Genomic DNA, 20,639 nt, shown 5'->3' on the forward strand with positions numbered 1-20,639 from the left:
TTGGAGTGTTCCATCGTCATTAGCAGGCCCTTAACGTTACAATTAACAATCAGTTTTGCGCCGGATTCAAAATTCTAGACTTACAGGAGAACGACCATATGGTGCCCGAGGCAGCAATATCCCCTCGGAGACAAGTCGGCTGGAGGACGATGTATTGAATCTCGACGCAATTTGAGTGTTCCATCGTCATTAGGATGCCCTGAGCGTTACAATTAACTACCAGGTATGCGTCGGATTCGAAAATCTAGACTCACAGGAGAACGACCATAAGGTGCCCGAGGCAGCAATAAACTCTTGGAGACAGGTCGGCTGAAGGACGATGTATTGAAACTTGACGCAATTTGAGTGCTCCATCGTCATTAGGAGGCGCTGAACGTTTCAATTAACTATCAGTTATGCGTCGGATTCGAAAATCTGGACTCACTGGAGAACGACCGTAAGGTGCCCGTGGCAGCAATATCCCCATGGAGACAGGTCGGCTGGAGGACGACGTGTTGAATCTCGACGAAATTCGAGTGTTCCATCGTCAATAGGAGGCCCTGAATGTATCAATTAACTATCAGTTATGCGTCGGGTTCGAAAATCTCGACTCGCAGGAGTACATTCATAAGGTGCTCGAGGCAGCAATAGACCCTTGGAGACAAGTCGGCTGAAGGACGATGTATTGAATCTCAACGCAGTTTGAGTGTTCCATCGTCATTAGGATCCCCTGAACGTTACAAATAATTGTCAGTTATGCTTCGGATTCGAAAATCTAGACTCACATGAGAACGACTATAAGGTGCCCGAGGCAGCAAGAGACCCTTGGAGACAAGTCGGCTGGAGGCCGATGTATTGAATCTCGACGCAATTTGAGGTTTCCATCGTCATTAGGAGGCCCTGAACGTTACAATTAACAATCATTTTTGCGTCGGATTCGAAAATCTAGACTAACAGGAGACAGACCACATGGAGCCCGAGGCAGCAATATCCCCTTGTAGACAAGTCGGCCGGAGGACGATGTATTGACTCTCGACGCAATTTGAGTGTTCCATCGGCATTAGGAGGCCCTGAACGTTACAATTAACTATCAGTTTCGCGTCGGATTCCAAAATCTAGACTCACAGGAGATCGACCATAAGGTGCCCGAGGCAGCAATAGACCTTGGAGACAAGTAGGCTGGAGGACGATATATTGAATCTCGACACAATTTGAGTGTTCCATCGACATTAGGAGGCCCTGAACGTTACAATTAACTATCAGTTTCGCGTCGTATTCGAAAATCTGGACTCAGAGGAGAACGACCTTAAGGTGACCGAGGCAGCAATAGACCCTTGCAGACAAGTCGCCTGGAGGTCGATGTATTGAATCTCGACGCAATTTGAGTGTTCCATCGTCTTTAGGAGGCCTTGAACGTTACAATTAAATATCAGTTTTGCTTCGGATTCGAAAATCTAGACTCACAGGAGACGGACCAAATGGTGCCCGAGGCAGCAATATCCCCTTGGAGACAAATCGGCTGGAGGACGGTGTATTGAATCCCGACGCAATTTGAGTGCTCCATCGTCATTAGGAGGCGCTGAACGATTCAAATAACTATCAGGTATGAGTCGGATTCGAAAATCTTGACTCACAGGAGAAGAACCATAAAGTTACCAAGGCAGCAATAGACCCTTGGAGACAAGTCGGCTGGAGGACGATGTATTGACTCTCGACGCAATTTGAGTGTTCCATCGGCATTAGGAGCGCTGAACGTTACAACTAACTATCATTTTAGGGCCGGATTCGAAAATCTACGCTCAGGAGAAGGATCATATGGTGCCCGAGACAGCAATATCCCCTTGGATACAAGTCGGCTGGAGGACGATGTATTGAATCTCGACGCAATTTGACTGTTCCATCGCCATTAGGAGGCCCTGAACGTTACAATTAACAATCAGTTTTGCGTCGGATGCCAAAATCTAGACCCACAGGAGAACGACCATAAGGTGCCCGAGGCAATAATAGACCTTGTAGACAAGTCGGCTGAAGGACGATGAATTGGATCGCGACGCAATTAGAGTGTTCCAAAGTCATTAGAAGGCCCAGAACGTTACAATTAACTAACAGTTTCGCATCGGATTCGAAACTCTAGATTCACAGGAGACGGACCATATGGTGCCCGAGGCTGCAATATCCCCTTGGAGAAAAGTCGGCTGGAGGACGATGTATTGAATCTTGACGCAATTTGAGTGTTGCATCGTCATTAGGAGGCCCTGAACGTTACAATTAACAATCAGTTTTGCGTCTGATTAGAAAATCTAGACTCACAGGAGAGCGACCATAAGGTGCCCGAGGCAGCAATAGACCCTTGGAGACAAGTCGGCTGGAGGACGATGTATAGAATATCGACGCAATTTGAGCATTCCATCGTCATTAGGAGGCCCTGAACGTTACAATTAACTATCAGTTTCGCGTCGGATTCAGAAATCTAGACTCACAGGAGACAGACCATATGGTGCCCGTGGCTGCAATATCCTCTTCGGAGACAAGTCGGCTGGAGGACGATGAATTGAATCTCGACGCAATTTGATTGATCTATCGTCGTTAGGAGGCGCTGAACGTTACAATTCACTATCATCTTGCCGTCGGATTCGAAAATCTAGACTCATACGAGAAGGATCATTTGGTCCCCGAGACAGCAATATCCCCTTGGAGACAAGTCGGCTGGAGGCCGATGTATTGAATCTCGACGCAATTTGAGTGTTCCATCGTCATTAGGTGGCCCTGAACGCTACAATTAACTATCAGTTATGCGTCGGATTCGAAAATCTAGACTCACAGGAGACCGACCACAAGGTGCCCGAGGCAGCAATAGACCCTTGGAGACAAGTCGGCTGGAGGCCGATGTATTGAATCTCGACGCAATTTGAGTGTTCCATCGACATTAGGAGGCGCTGAACGTTGCAATTAACTATCAGTTATGCGTCGGATTCGAATATCTGGCCTCAAAGGAGAACGACCATAAGGTGCCCGAGGCAGCAATAGACGCTTGGAGGCAAGTCGGCTGGAGGCTGATGTATTGAATCTCGCCGCAATTTGACTGTTCCATCGTCATTAGGTGGCCCTGAACGTTACAATAAATTATCATTTTTGCGTCGGATTCGAAAATCTGGACTCACAGGAGACCGACCACAAGGTGCCCGAGGCAGCAATATCCCCCTGTAGACAAGTCGGCTGGAGGACGATGTATTGACTCTCGACGCAATTTGAGTGTTCCATCGGCATTAGGAGGCGCTGAACGTTACAATTAACTATCATTTTAGTGCCAGATTCGAAAATCTACGCTCTGGAGAAGGATCATATGGTGCCCGAGACAGCAATATCCCCATGGATACAAGTCGGCTGGAGGCCGATGTATTGAATCTCGACGCAATTTGAGTGTTCCATCGTAATTAGGAAGCCCTGAACGTTACAATTAACTATCAGTTTCGCGTCGGATTCTAAACTCTAGATTCACAGGAGACGCACCATATGGGGCCCGAGCCAGCAATATCCCCCTGGAGACAAGTCGGCTGGAGGACGATGTATTGAATCTTGACGCAATTTGAGTGTTCCATCGTCATTAGGAGGCGCTAAGCGTTACAATTAACTACCAGTTATGCGTCGGATTCGAAAATCTAGACTCACAGGAGAACGACCATAAGGTGCCTGAGGCAGCAATAGACTCCTGGAGACGGGTCGGCTGAAGGACGATGTATTGAATTTCGACGCAATTTACGTGTTCCATCGTCATTAGGAGGCCTTGAACGTTACAATTAACAATCATTTTTGCGTCGGATTCGAATATCTAGGCTAACAGGAGACAGACCACATGGACCCCGAGGCAGCAATATCCCCTTGTAGACAAGTCGGTTGGAGGACGATGGATTGACTCCCGACGCAATTTGAGTGTTCCATCGGCATTAGGAGGCGCTGAACGTTACAATTAACTATCATTTTAGGGCCAGATTCGAAAATCTACGCTCAGGAGAAGGATCATATGGTGCCCGAGACAGCAATATCCCCATGGATACAAGTCGGCTGGAGGCCGATGTATTGAATCTCGACGCAATTTGAGTGTTCCATCGTCATTAGGAGGCCCTGAATGTTACAATTAGCTATCAGTTTGGCGTCGGGTTCGAAAATCTAGACTCGCAGGAGAACGATCATAAGGTGCCCGAGGCAGCTTTAGACCCTTGGAGACAAGTCGGCTGGGGAACGATGTACTGGATCGCGACGCAATTTGAATGTTCCATCGTCATTAGGAGGCCCTGAATTTTACAATTAACAATCAGTTCTTCGTCGCATTCGAAAATCAAGACTCACTGGAGACGGACCATAAGGTGCCCGAGGCAGCAATAGACCCTTGGAGACAAGTCGGCTGAAGGACGATGTATTGAGTCTCGAAGCAATTACAGTGTTCCATCGTCAATAGGAGGCCCTGAACGTTACAATTAACTATCTGTTTCGCGTCGGATTCAAAAATCTAGACTCACTGGAGACGGACCATGTGGTGCCCGAGGCAGCAATATCCCCTTGGAGACAAGTCGGCTGGAGGACGATGTATTGAATCTCGACGCAATTTCATTGTTCTATCGTCATTAGGAGGCTCTGAACGTTACAATTCACTATCATTTTGGTGACGGATTCGAAAATCTAGACTCACAGGACAAGGATCATTTGGTGCCCGAGACTTGGATACAAGTCGGCTGGAGGACGATTTACTGAATTTCGAAACAATATAGTGTTCCATCGTCATTAGGAGGCCCTGAACCTTACAATTAACTATCAGTTATGCGTCGGATTGGAAATTCTAGACTCACAGGAGACGGACCACAAGGTGCCCGAGGCAGCAATAGACCCTTGGAGACAAGTCGGCTGGAGGCCGATGTATTGAATCTCGACGCAATTTGAGTGTTCCATCGACATTAGGAGGCGCTGAACGTTACAATTAACTACCAGTTATGCGTCGGATTCGAAAATCTAGACTCACTGGAGAACGACCATAAGGTGCCCGAGGCAGCAATATCCCCATGGACACAGGTTGGCTGGAAGACGATGTATTGAATCTCGACGCAATTTGAGGGCTCCATCGTCATTAGGAGGTGCTGAACATTTCAACTAACTATCAGTTATGCGTCGGATTCGAAAATCTAGACTCACTGGAGAACGACCATAAGGTGCCCGAGGCAGCAATATCCCCATGGACACAGGTTGGCTGGAGGACGATGTATTGAATCTCGACGCAATTTGAGTGTCCATCGTCATTAGGAGGCCCTGAACGTCACAATTAACTATCAGTTTCGCGTCTGATTCAAAAATCGAGACCCACAGGAGATGGACCATATGGAACCCGAGGCAGCAATATACCCTTGGCGACAAGTCGGCTGGTGGACGATGTATTGAATCTCGACGCAAATTGAGTGTTCCATCATCATTAGGAGTCTATGAACGTTACATCTCACTATTATTTTTGCGTCGGATTCGAAAATCTAGACTCACAGGAGAAGGATCATTTGGTGCCCAAGACAGCAAAATACCCTTGGAGACAAGGCGGCTGGAGTCCGATTTATTGAATCGCGACGCAATTTCAGTGTTCCATCGTCATTAGGAGGCCCTGAGCGTTACAAGTAACAGTCATTTTTGCGTCGGATTCGAAAATCTAGACTAACAGGAGACAGACCACATGGAGCCCGAGGCAGATGACGATGTATTGACTCTCGACGCAATTTGAGTGTTCCATCGGTATTAGGAGGCGCTGAACGTTGCAATTAACAATCAGTTTTGCGTCGGATTCCAAAATCTAGACTCACAGAAGAACGACCATAAGGTGCCCGAGGCAGCAGTAGACCTTGGAGACAAGTCGGCTGAAGGACGATGAGTTGGATCGCGACGCAATTAGAGTGTTCCATCGTCATTAGGAGGCCCAGAACGTTACAATTAACTAACAGTTTCGCGTCAGATTCGAAACTCTAGACTCACAGGAGACGGACCATATGGTGCCCAAGGCAGCAATATCCCCTTGGTAACAAGTCGGCTGGAGGACGATGTATTGAATCTTGACGCAATTGGAGTGTTGCATCGTCATTAAGAGGCCCTGAACATTACAATTAACAATCAGTTTTGCGTCTGATTAGAAAATCAAGACTCACAGGAGAACGACCATAAGGGGCCCGAGGCAGCAATAGACCCTTGGAGACAAGTCGGCTGCAGGACGATGTATAGAGTCTCGACGCAATTTGAGTGTTCCATCGGCATTAGGAGGCCCTGAACGTTAGAATTAACTATGAGTTTCACGTCGGATTCAGAAGTCTAGACTCACAGGAGACAGACCAAATGGTGCCCGTGGCTGCAATATCCCCTTGTAGACAAGTCGGCTAGAGGACGATGAATTGAATCTCGACGCAATTTCATTGTTCCATCGTCATTAGGAGGCGCTGAACGTTACAATTAACAATCAGTTTTGAGTCGGATTCCAAAATCGAGACTCACAGGAGACGCACCATATGGGGCCCGAGCCAGCAATATCCCCTTGGAGACAAGTCGGCTGGAGGACGATGTATTGAATCTTGACGCAATTTGAGTGTTCCATCGTCATTAGGAGGCCCTGAATTTTACAATTAACAATTAGTTCTTCGTCGCATTCGAAAATCTAGACTCACTGGAGACAGACAGTAAGGTGCCCGAGGCAGCAATAGACCCTTTGAGACATGTCGGCTGAAGGACGATGTATTGAATCTCGACGCAATTTGAGTGTTCCATCATCATTAGGAGGCCCTGAACGTTACAATTAACTATCAATTTTGCGTCTGATTCGAAGAGCTAGACTAACAGGAGACAGACCACATGGAGCCCGAGCCACAAATATCCCCTTGGAGACAAGTCGGCTGGAGGACGATGTGTTGACCTTCGAAGCAATTTGAGTGTTCCATCGTCATTAGGAGGCCCAGAACGTTACAATTAACTAACAGTTTCGCGTCAAATTCGAAACTCTAGACTCACAGAAGACGGACCATATGGTGCCCGAGGCAGCAATATCCCCTTGGAGACAAGTCGGCTGGAGGTTGATGTATTGAATCTTGACGCAATTTGAGTGTTGCATCGTCATTAGGAGGTCCTGAACGTTACAATTAACAATCAGTTTTGCGTCTGATTAGAAAATCTAGACTCACAGGAGAACGACCAATAGGTGCCCGAGGCAGCAAGAGACCCTTGGAGACAAGTCGGCTGGAGGACGATGTCTAGAGTCTCGACGCAATTTGAGAGTTCCATCGTCATTAGGAGGACCTGAACGTTACAATTAACTATCAGTTTCGCGTCGGATTCAGAAATCTAGACTCACAGGAGACAGACCATATGGTGCCCGTGGCTGCAACATCCCCTTCGGAGACAAGTCGGCTGGTGGTCGATGAATTGAATCTCGACGCAATTTGATTGATCTATCGTCGTTAGGAGGCGCTGAACGTTACAATTCACTATCATCTTGCCGTCGGATTCGAAAATCTAGACTCATACGAGAAGGATCATTTGGTTCCCGAGACAGCAATATCCCCTTGGAGACAAGTCGGCTGGAGGCCGATGTATTGAATCTTGACGCAATTTGAGTGTTCCATCGTCATTAAGTGGCCCTGAACGTTACAATTAACTATCAGTTATGCGTCGGATTCGAAAATCTAGACTCACAGGAGACCGACCACAAGGTGCCCGAGGCAGCAATAGACCCTTGGAGACAAGTCGGCTGGAGGCCGATGTATTGAATCTCAACGCAATTTGAGTGTTCCATCGACATTAGGAGGCGCTGAACGTTGCAATTAACTATCGGTTATGCGTCGGATTCGAAAATCTGGCCTCACAGGAGAACGACCATTAGGTGCCCGTGGCAGCAATAGACGCTCGGAGACAAGTCAGCTGGAGGCCGATGTATTGAATCTCGCCCCAATTTGACTGTTCCATCGTCATTAGGTGGCCCTCAACGTTACAATAAATTATCATTTTTGCATCGGATTCTAAAATCTTGACTCACAGGAGAACGACCATAAGGTGCCCGAGGCAGCAATAGACCCCTGGAGACAGGTCGGCTGAATGTCGATGTATTGAATCTCGACGCAATTTGAGTGTTCCATCGTAATTAGGAAGCCCTGAACGTTACAATTAACTATCAGTTTCGCGTCGGATTCGAAACTCTAGACTCACAGGAGACGCACCATATGGGGCCCGAGCCAGCAATATCCCCTTGGAGACACGTCGGCTGGAGGACGATGTATTGAATCTTGTCGCAATTTGAGGGTTCCATCGTCATTAGGTGGCGCTAAGCATTACAATTAACTACCAGTTATGCGTCGGATTCGAAAATCTAGACTCACAGGAGAACGACCATAAGGTGCCTGAGGCAGCAATAGACTCCTGGAGACAGGTTGGCTGAAGGACGATGTATTGTATCTCGACGCAATTTGCGTGTTCCATCGTCATTGGGATGCCCTGAACGTCACAATTAACTATCATTTTAGGGCCGGATTCAAAAATCTACGCTCAGGAGAAGGATCATATGGTGCCCGAGACAGCAATATCCCCATGGATACAAGTCGGCTGGAGGCCGATGTATTGAATCTCGACGCAATTTGAGTGTTCTATCGTCATTAGGAGGCTCTGAACAATACAATTCACTATCATTTTGGTGACGGATTCGAAAATCTAGACTCACAGGAGGACGACCATAAGGTGCCCGAGGCAGCAATAAACACTTGGAGACAGGTCGGCTGAAGGACGATGTATTGAATCTCGACGCAATTTGAGTGTTCCATCGTCATTAGGAGGCCCTGAACGTAACAATTAACTATCAATTTTGCGTCTGATTCGAAAAGCTAGACTAACAGGAGACAGACCACATGGAGCCCAAGGCACAAATATCCCCTTGCAGAAAAGTCGGCTGGAGGACGATGTATTGACCCTCGACGCAATTTGAGTGTTCCATCGTCATTAGGAGACCCTGAAAGTTACAATTAACAATCAGTTTTGCGTCGGATTCCAAAATCTAGACTCACAGGAGAACGACCATAAGGTGCCCGAGGCAGCAATAGTCCCTTGGAGACAAGTCGGCCGAAGGACGATGTATTGAATCTCGACGCAATTTGAGTGTTCCATCGGCATTAGGAGGCGCTGAACTTTACAATTAACAATCAGTTTTCCGTCGGATTCCAAAATCGAGACTCAGAGGAGAACGACCATAAGGTGCCCAAGGCAGCAACAGACCTTGGAGACAAGTCGGCTGAAGGACGATGAATTGGATCGCGACGCAATTAGAGTGTTCCATCGTCATTAGGGGGCCCAGAACGTTACAATTAACTAACAGTTTCGCGTCCGATTCGAAACTCTAGACTCACAGGAGACGGACCATATGGTGCCCGAGGCAGCAATATCCCCTTGGAGACAAGTCGGCTGGAGGACGATGTATTGAATCTTGACGCAATTTGAGTGTTGCATCGTCATTAGGAGGCCCTGAACGTTACAATTAAGAATCAGTTTTGCGTCTGATTAGAAAATCTAGACTCACAGGATAACGACCATAGGGTGCCCGATGCAGCAATAGACCCTTGGAGACAAGTCGGCTGGAGGACGATGTATAGAGGCTCGACGCAATTTGAGTGTTCCATCGTCATTAGGAGGCCCTGAACGTTACAATTAACTATCAGTTTCGCGTCGGATTCAGAAATCTAGACTCACAGGAGACAGACCATATGGTGCCCGTGGCTGCAATATCCTCTTCGGAGACAAGTCAGCTGGAGGACGATGAATTGAATCTCGACGCAATTTGATTGATCTATCGTCGTTAGGAGGCGCTGAACGTTACAATTCACTATCATCTTGCCGTCGGATTCGAAAATCTAGACTCATACGAGAAGGATCATTTGGTTCCCGAGACAGCAATATCCCCTTGGAGACAAGTCGGCTCGAGGCCTATGTATTGCATCTCGACGCAATTTGAGTGTTCCATCGTCATTAGGTGTCCCTGAACGTTACAATTAACTATCAGTTATGCGTCGGATTCGAAAATCTAGACTCACAGGAGACCGACCACAAGGTGCCCGAGGCAGCAATAGACCCCTGGAGACAGGTCGGCTGAATGACGATGTATTGTATCTCGACGCAATTTGAGTGTTCCATCGTAATTAGAAAGCCCTGAACGTTACAATTAACTATCAGTTTCGCGTCGGATTCCAAATTCTAGATTCACAGGAGAACGACCATAAGGTGCCGGAGGCAGCAATGGACCCTTGCAGACAAGTCGGCTGGAGGCCGATGTATTGAATCTCGACGCAATTTGAGTGTTCCATCGTCATTAGGAGGCCCTGAACGTTACAGTTAACTACCAGTTATGCGTCTGATTCGAAAATCTAGACTCACAGGAGAACGACCATAAGGTGCCCGAGGCAGCAATAAACACTTGGAGACAGGTTGGCTGGAGGACGATGTATTGAATCTCGACGCAATTTGAGTGTTCCATCGTCATTAGGAGGCCCTGAATGTTACAGTTAACTACCAGTTATGCGTCTGATTCGAAAATCTAGACTCACAGGAGAACGACCATAAGGTGCCCGAGGCAGCAATAAACACTTGGAGACAGGTAGGCTGGAGGACGATGTATTGAATCTCGACGCAATTTGAGGGCTCCATCGTCATTAGGAGGCGCTGAACGTGTCAATTAACTATCAGTTATGCGTCGGATTCGAAAATCTAGAGTCACTGGAGAACGCCCATAAGGTGCCCGAGGCAGCAATATCCCCATGGACACAGGTTGGCTGGAGGACGATGTATTGAATCTCGACGCAATTTGAGTGTTCCATCGTCATTAGGAGGCCCTGAATGTTACAATTAACTATCAGTTATGCGTCGGGTTCGAAAATCTAGACTCGCAGGAGTTCATTAATAAGGTGCCCGAGGCAGCAAGAGACCCTTGGAGACAAGTCGGCTGGAGGCCGATGTATTGAATCTCGACGCAATTTGAGTGTTCCATCGTCATTAGGAGGCCCTGAACGTTACAATTAACTATCAATTTTGCGTCAGATTCGAAAAGCTACACTAACAGGAGACAGACCACATGGAGCCCGAGGCAGCAATATCCCCTTGTAGACAAGTCGGCTGGATGACGATGTATTGAATCTCAACGCAATTTGAGCGTTCCATCGTCATTACGAGGCCATGAACGTCACAATTAACTATCAGTTTCGCGTCGGATACAAAACACTAGACTCACAGGAGACGGACCATATGGAGCCCGAGGCAGCAATATCCCCTTGGAGACAAGTCGGCTGGAGGACGATGTATTGAATCTCGACGCAATTAGAGTGTTCCATCATCATTAGGAGGCGCTGATCGTTACATCTCACTATCATTTTTTTGGCGGAATCGAAAATCCAGACTCACAGAAGACGGACCATATGGTGCCCGACGCAGAAATATCCCCTTGGAGGCACGTCGGCTGGAGGACCATGTATGGAACCTCGATGCAGTTTGAGTGCTCCATCGTCATTAGGAGGCCCTGAGCGTTACAATTAACTAACAGTTTTGCGGCGGATTCCAAAATCTAGACCCACAGGAGAACGACCATATGGTGCCCGAGGCAGCAGTAGACCTTGGATACAAGTCGGCTGAAGGACGATGAATTGGATCACGACGCAATTTGAGTGTTCCATCGTAATTAGGAGGCCCTGCACGTTACAATTAACTATCAGTTTCGTGTCGGATTCGAAACTCTAGTCTCACAGGAGACGGACCATATGGTGCCCGAGGCAACAATATCCCCTCGTAGACAAGTCGGCTGGATGACGATGTATAGACTCTCGACGCAATTTGAGTGTTCCATCGGCATTAGGAGGCGCTGAACGTTACAATTAACTATCATTTTGTGGTCGGATTCGAAAATCTACGCTCAGGAGAAGGATCATATGGTGCCCGAGACTGCAATATCCCATTGGATACAAGGTGGCTGGAGGACGATGTATTGAATCTTGACGCAATTTGAGTGTTCCATCGTCATTAGGAGGCGCTAAGCGTTACAATTAACTACCAGTAAAGCGTCGGATTCGAAAATAAAGACTCACAGGAGAACGACCATAAGGTGCCCGAGGCAGCAATAGACTCCTGGAGACAGGTCGGCGGAAGGACGATGTATTGAATCTCGACGCAATTTGAGTGTTCCGTCGTCATTGGGAGGCCTTGAACGTTACAATTAACTATCAGTTTCGCGTCGGATTCGAAAATCTAGACTCACAGGAGACGGACCATATGGTGCCCGAGGCAGCAATATCCCCTTGGAGACAAGTCGGCTGGAGGACGATGTATTGAATCCCGACGCAATTTGAGTGCTCCATCGTCATTAGGAGGCGCTGAACGTTTCAAATAACTATCAGGTATGCGTCGGATTCGAAAATCTTGACTCACAGGAGAACGACCATAAAGTTCCCGAGGCAGTAATAGACCCTTGGAGACAAGTCGGCTGGAGGCCGATGTTTTGAATCTCGACGCAAATTGAGTGTTCCATCGTCATTAGGAGGCCCTGAACGTTCCAATTAACAATCATTTTTGCGTCGGATTCGAAAATCTAGACTAACAGGAGACGGACCACATGGCGCCCGAGGCAGCAACTACCCCTTGTAGACAAGTCGGCTGGAGAACGATGTATTGACTCTCGACGCAATTTGAGTGTTCCATCGGCATTAGGAGGCGCTGAACGTTATAATTAACTGTCATTTTAGGGCCGGATTCGAAAATCTACGCTCAGGAGAAGGATCATATGGTGCCCGAGACAGCAATATCCCCTTGGATACAAGTCGGCTGGAGGACGATGTATTGAATCTCGACGCAATTTGAGTGTTCCATCGCCATTAGGAGGCCCTCAACGTTACATTTAACAATCAGTTTCGCGCCGGATACAAAAATCTAGACTCACAGGAGACGGACTATATGGAGCCCGAGGCAGCAATATCCCCTTGGAGACAAGTCGGCTGGTGGACGATGTATTGAATCTCGACACAATATCAGTGTTCCATCGTAATTAGGAGGCCCTGAGCCTTACAATTGACTATCAGTTAAGCGTCGGATTCGAAAATGTAGACTCACAGGAGAATTCCCACAAGGTGCCCGAGGCAGCAATAGACCCTTGGAGACAAGTCGGCTGGAGGCCGATGTATTGAATCTCGACGCAATTTGAGTGTTCCATCGACATTAGGAGGCGCTGAACGTTGCAATTAACTGTGAGTTATGAGTCGGATTCGAAAACCTGGACTCACTGGAGAACGACCATAAGGTGCCCGAGGCAGCAATAGACCCTTGGAGCCAAGTCGGCTGCCGGACGATGTATTGAATCTCGCCGCAATTTGAGTGTTCCTTCGTCATTAGGTGGCCCTGAACGTTACAACTAACTATCAGTTTCGGGTCGGATTCAAAAATCTAGACTCACAGGAGACGGACCATATGGTGCCCCTTGGAGACAAGTCGGCTGGAGACCGATGTATTGAATCTCGACGCAATTTGATTGCTCTATCGACATTAGGAGGCGCCGAACGTTACAAGTCACTATCATTTTGGCGTCGGATTCGAAAATCTAGACTCAGAGGAGAAGGATCATTTGTTGCCCGTGACAGCAATATCCCCTTGGACACAAATCGGCTGGAGGACGATGTATTGAGTCTCGACTCAATTTGAGTGTTCCATCATCATTAGGAGGCGCTGATCGTTACATCTCACTATTATTTTTTCGTCGGAATCGAAAATCCAGACTCACAGGAGACGGACCATATTGTGCCCGACGCAGAAATATCCCCTTGGAGGCACGTCAGCTGGAGGACCATGTATGTAACCTCGATGCAATTTGAGTGCTCCATCGTCATTAGGAGGCCCTGAGCGTTACAATTAACTATCAGTTTTGCGGCGGATTCCAAAATCTAGACTCACAGGAGAACGACCATAAGGTGCCCGAGGCAGCAATAGACCTTGGAGGCAAGTCGGCTGAAGGACGATGAATTGGATCGTGACGCATTTTGAGTGTTCCATCGTAATTAGGAGGCCCTGCACGTTACAATTAACTATCAGTTTCGCGTCGGATTCGAAACTCTAGACTCACAGGAGACGGACCATATGGTGCCAGAGGCAGCAATGTCCCCTTGGAGACAAGACGGCTGGAGGCCGATGTATTGAATCTCGACGCAATTTGAGTGTTCCATCGTCATTAGACGGCCCTGAACATAACAATTAACTATCAGTTTTGCGTCGGATTCTAAAATCTAGACTCACAGGGGAACGACCTTAATGTGCCCGAGGCAGCAATAGACCCCTGGAGACAAATCGGCTGAATGACGATGTATTGAATTGCGACGCAATTTGAGTGTTCCATCGACATTAGGAAGCCCTGAACATTACATTTAATAGTCAGTTTCGCGTCGGTGTGGAAAATCTAGACCCACAGGAGAACGACCATAAGGTGCCCCAGGCAGCAATAGACCCTTGGAGACAAGTCGGCTGGAGGACGATGTATTGAATCTCGACACAATTTGAGTGTTCCATCGTAATTAGGATACCCTGAATGTTACAATTAACTATTAGTTTTTCGTCGGATTCGAAAATCTAGACTCACTGGAGACGGACCACATGGAGCCCGAGGCAGCAATATCCCCTTGTAGACAACTCTGCTGGAGGTCGATGTATTGACTCTCGACGCAATTTGAGTGTTCCGTCGTTATTAGGAAGCCCTTATCGTTACAATTAACAGTCAGTTTCGCGTCGGATTCGACAATCTAGACTCACAGCAGAACGAACATAAGGTGCCTGAGGCAGCAATATCCCCATAGAATCAAATCGGCTGGAGGACGATGTATTGAATCTCGACGCAATTTGTGTTTTCCATCGTCATTAGGAGGCCCTGAACGTTACAATTAACTATCAGTTCTGCGTCGGGTTCGAAAATCTAGACTCACAGGATAACGATCATAAGGTGCCCGGGGCAGCAATAGATCCTTGGAGACAAGTCGGCTGGAGGACGATGTATTGAATCTCGACGCAGTTTGAGTGTTCCATCGTCATTAGGAGGCCCTGAACGTTTCAACTAACTATGTTTCACGTCGGATTCGAAAATCTAAACTCACAGGAGACGGACCATATGGTGCCCGATGCAGCAATATCCCCTTGGAAACAAGTCGGCTGGAGGACGATGTAATGAAACTCGACGCAACTTGAGTGTTCCATCGTCATTAGGATGCGCTGAGCGTTACAATTAACTATCTGTTTTGCGTCGGATTCGAAAATCTAGACTCACAGGAGAACGATCATAAAGTGCCCGAGGCAGCTATAGACCCTTGGAGACAAGTCGTCTGTAGGACGATGTATTGAATCTCGACGCAATTTGAAAGTTCCATCGTCATTAGGAGACCCTGAACGTTTCAATTAACTATGTTTCACGTCGGATTCAAAAATCTAGACTCACAGGAGACGGACCATATGGTGCCCGAGGCAGCAATATCGCCTTGGAGACAAATCGGCTGGATGACGATGTATTGAAACTCGATGCAACTTGAGTGTTCCATCGTCATTATCATTCGCTGAGCGTTACAATTAACTATCAGTTTTGCGTCGGATTCGAAAATCTAGACTCACAGGAGAACGATCATAAGGTGCCCCAGGCAGCATTAGACCCTTGGAGACAAGTCGGCTGAAGGACGATGTATTGAAACTCGACGCAATTTGAGTGTTCCATCATCATTAGGAGACCCTGAACGTTACAATAATCTATCTGTTTTGCGTCGGATTCGGAAAACAAGACTCACAGGAGAAAGACCATAAAGTGCCCGAGGCAGAAATAGACCCTTGGAGACAAGTCGGCTGTAGGACGATGTACTGAATCTCGACGCAATTTGAGTGTTCCATGGACATTAGGAGGCCCTGTACGTTACAATTAACTATCGTTTTAGCGTCGTATTCGAAAATCTACTCTCAGAGAAGGATCATATGGTGCCCGATGCAGCATTGGACCCTTGGACACAAGTCGGCTGAAGGACGATGTATTGAATCTCGACGCAATTTGAGTGTTCCATCGTCATTAGGAGGCCCTGAACGTCACAATTAACTATCAGTTTCGCGTCGGATTAAAAAATGTAGACTAACAGGAGACGGACCATATGGAGCCGGAGGCAGCAATATCCCCTTGTAGACAAGTCGGCTGGAGGCCGATGTATGGAATCTCGACGCAATTTCAGTGCTCCATCTACGTTAGGAGGCCCTGAACGTTACAATTAACTATCGGTTTTGCGTCGGATTCGAAAATGTAGAATCACCGGAGACGGACCATGTGCCCGAGGCAGCGATATCCCCTTCGAGACAAGTCGGCTGGAGGACGATGTATTGAATCTCGACACAATTTGAGTCTTCCATCGTCATTAGGATGCCCTAAACGTTACAATTAACTATCAGTTATGAGTCGGATTCGAAAATCTAGACTCACAGGAGTACGACCATAAGGTGCCCGTGGCAGCAATACACTCTTGGAGACAGGTCAGCTGAAGGACGATGTATTGAATCTCGACGCAATTTGAGTGTTCCATTGTCATTAGGAGGCCCTGAACGTTACAATTAACTATCAGTTTCGCGTTGGATTCGAAAATCTAGACTCACAGTTGACGGACCATATGGTGACCGAGGCAACAATATTCCCTTGGAGACAAGTCTGCTGGAGGACCATGTATTGAGTCTCGACGCAATTGGAGTGATCCATCGTCATTAGGAGGCGCTGAATGTTTCAATTAACTATCAGTTATGCGTCGGATTTGAAAATCTAGACTCACAGGAGCACGACCATAAGGTGCCCGAGGCAGCAATACACCCTTGAAGACAAGTCGGCTGGAGGCCGAGGTATTGAATCTCGACGCAATCTGAGTGTTCCATCGTCATTAGGAGGCCCTGAACGTTTCAATTAACTATCATTTTTGCGTCGGATTCGAAAATCTAGACTAACAGGAGACGGACCACATGGAGCCCGAGGCAGCAATATCCCCTTGTAGACAACTCGGCTGGAGGACGATGTATTGACTCTCGACGCAATTTGAGTGTTCCATCGTCATTAGGAGGCGCTGAACGTTACAATTATCATTTTTCGTGGGATTCGAAAATATACTCTCAGGCGATGGATCATAAGGTGCCCCAGGCATCAATAGACCCTTGGAGACAAGTCGGCTGGAGGACGATGTGTTGAACCGCGACGCATTTTGAGTGCTCCATCGTCATTAGGAGGCCCTGAACGTTACAATTAACTATCAGTTTTGCGTCGGATTCAAAAATGTTGACTTACAGGAGACGGACCATATGGAGCCCGAGGCAGCACAATCCCCTTGGAGACATGTCGGCTGGAGGACGATGTATTGAATCTCGACGCAATTTGAGTGTTCCATCATCATATGAGGAGCTGATCTTTACATCTCACTGTCATTTTTGCGTCGGAATCGAAAATCTAGGCTCACAGGAGACGAACCATATGGTGCCCGAGGCAGCAATATCCCCTTGTAGACAAGTCGGCTGGAGGCCGATGTATTGACTCTCGACGCAATTTGAGTGTTCCATCGTCATTAGGAGGCCCTGAACATAACAATTAACTATCATTTTGGCGTCGGATTCGAAAATCTAGACTCAGGGGAGAAGGATCATTTGTTTCCCGAGACAGCAATATCCCCTTGGACACAAATCGGCTGGAGGACGATTTATTGAGTCTCGACTCAATTTGAGTGTTCCATCGCCATTAGGAGGCCCTGAACGTTACAATTAACTATCAGTTTCGCGTCGGAATCGAAAACATAAACTCACAGGAGACGGACCATACGGTGCCAGAGGCAGCAATGTCCCCTTGGAGACAAGACGGCTGCAGGCCGATGTATTGAATCTCGACGCAATTTGAGTGTTCCATCGTCATTAGGAGGCCCTGAACATAACAATTAACTATCAGTTTTGCGTCGAATTCTAAAATCTAGACTCACAGGGGAACGACAATAAGGTGCCCGAGGCAGCAATAGACCCCTGGAGAAAATCGGCTGAATGACGATGTATTGAATTTCGACGCAATTTGAGTGTTCCATCGACATTAGGAAGCCCTGAACATTACATTTAATAGTCAGTTTCGCGTCGGTGTGGAAAATCTAGACCCACAGGAGAACGACCATAAGGTGCCCCAGGCAGCAATAGACCCTTGGAGACACTTCGGCTGGAGGACGATGTATTGAATTTCGACGCAATTTGAGTGTTCCAACGTAATTAGGATACCCTGAATGTTACAATTAACTATTAGTTTTTCGTCGGATTCGAAAATCTAGACTCACTTGAGACGGACCACATGGAGCCCGAGGCAGCAATATCCCCTTGTAGACAACTCTGCTGGAGGTCGATGTATTGAAACTCGACGCAACTTGAGTGTTCCATCGTCATTAGGATGCGCTGAGCGTTACAATTAACTATTAGTTTTTCGTCGGATTCGAAAATCTAGACTCACTTGAGACGGACCACATGGAGCCCGAGGCAGCAATATCCCCTTGTAGACAACTCGGCTGGAGGACGATGTATAGACTCTCGACGCAATTTGAGTGTTCCGTCGTTATTAGGAAGCCCTGATCGTTACAATTAACAGTCAGTTTCGCGTCGGATTCGACAATCTAGACTCACAGCAGAACGACCATAAGGTGCCTGAGGCAGCAATATCCCCATGGAATCAAATCGGCTGGAGGACGATGTATTGAATCTCGACGCAATTTGTGTTTTCCATCGTCATTAGGAGGCCCTGAACTTTACAATTAACTATCAGTTCTGTGTCGGGTTCGAAAATCTAGACTCACAGGATAACGATCATAAGGTGCAAGGGGCAGCAATAGATCCTTGGAGACAAGTCGGCTGGAGGACGATGTATTGAATCTCGACGCAGTTTGAGTGTTCCATCGTCATTAGGAGGCCCTGAATGTTTCAATTAACTATGTTTCACGTCGGATTTGAAAATCTAAACTCACAGGAGACGTACAATATGGTGCCCGATGCAGCAATATCCCCTTGGAGACAAGTCGGCTTGAGGACGATGTATTGAAACTCGACGCAACTTGAGTGTTCCATCGTCATTAGGATGCGCTGAGCGTTACAATTAACTATCTGTTTTGCGTCGGATTCGAAAATCTAGACTCACAGGAGAACGATCATAAAGTGCCCGAGGCAGCTATAGACCCTTGGAGACAAGTCGGCTGTAAGACGATGTATTGAATCTCGACGCAATTTGAGTGTTCCATCGTCATTAGGAGACCCTGAACGTTTCAATTAACTATGTTTCACGTCGGATTCGAAAATCTAGACTCACAGGAGACGGACCATATGGTGCCCGAGGCAGCAATATAGCCTTGGAGACAAATCGGCTGGATGACGATGTATTGAAACTCGATGCAACTTGAGTGTTCCATCGTCATTAGCATTCGCTGAGCGTTACAATTAACTATCAGTTTTGCGTCGGATTCGAAAATCTAGACTCACAGGAGAACGATCATAAGGTGGCCGAGGCAGCAATAGACCCTTGGAGACAAGTGGGCTGGAGGACGATGTATTGGATCGCGCCGCAATTTGAGTGCTCCATCGTAATTAGGAGGCCCTGAATGTTACAATTAACTGTCAGTTTTTCGTCGGATTCGAAAATATAGACTCACTGGAGACGGACCATATGGTGCCCGAGGCAGCAATATCCCCTTGGAGACAAGTCGGCTGGAGGACGATGTATTGAAACTCCACGCAATTTGAGTGTTCCATCGTGATTAGGAGGCCCTGACCGTTACAATTATCTATCTGTTTTGCGTCGGATTCGGAAATCAAGACTCACAGGAGAAAGACCATAAAGTGCCCGAGGCAGAAATAGACCCTTGGAGACAAGTCGTCTGTAGGACGAAGTATTGAATCTCGACGCAATTTGAGTGTTCCATCGTCATTAGGAGGCCCCGAATGTTTCAATTAACTATGTTTCACGTCGGATTCGAAAATCTAGACTCACAGGAGACGGACCATATGGTGCCCGAGGCAGCAATATCACCTTGGACACAAGTCGGCTGGAGGACGATGTATTGAAACTCGACGCAACGTGAGTGTTCCATCGTCATTAGGATGCGCTGAGCGCTACATTTAACTATATGTTTTGCGTCGAATTCGAAAATCAAGACTCACGGGAGAAAGACCGTAAAGTGCCCGAGGCAGAAATAGACCATTGGAGACCCGTCCGCTGGAGGACGATGTGATGAATCCCGACGCATTTTGAGTGCTCCATCGTCATTAGGAGGCCCTGCACGTTACAATTAACTATCAGTTTTGCGTCGGATTCGAAAATGTAGAATCACCGTTGACGGGCCATTTGGTGCCCGAGGCGGCGATATGCCCTTGGAGTCAAGTCGGCTGGAGGCCGATGTATTGAATCTCGACGCAATTTGAGTGTTCCATGGTCATTAGGAGGCCCTGTACGTTACATTTAACTATCGTTTTAGCGTCGTATTCGAAAATATACTCTCAGAGAAGGATCATATGGTGCCCGATGCAGCAATGGACCCTTGGACACAAGTCGACTGAAGGATGATGTATTGAATCTCGACGCAATT

Source organism: Schistocerca americana, chromosome X (assembly GCF_021461395.2).
Source record: "Schistocerca americana isolate TAMUIC-IGC-003095 chromosome X, iqSchAmer2.1, whole genome shotgun sequence".
Classification (NCBI taxonomy): Eukaryota; Metazoa; Arthropoda; class Insecta; order Orthoptera; family Acrididae; genus Schistocerca; species Schistocerca americana.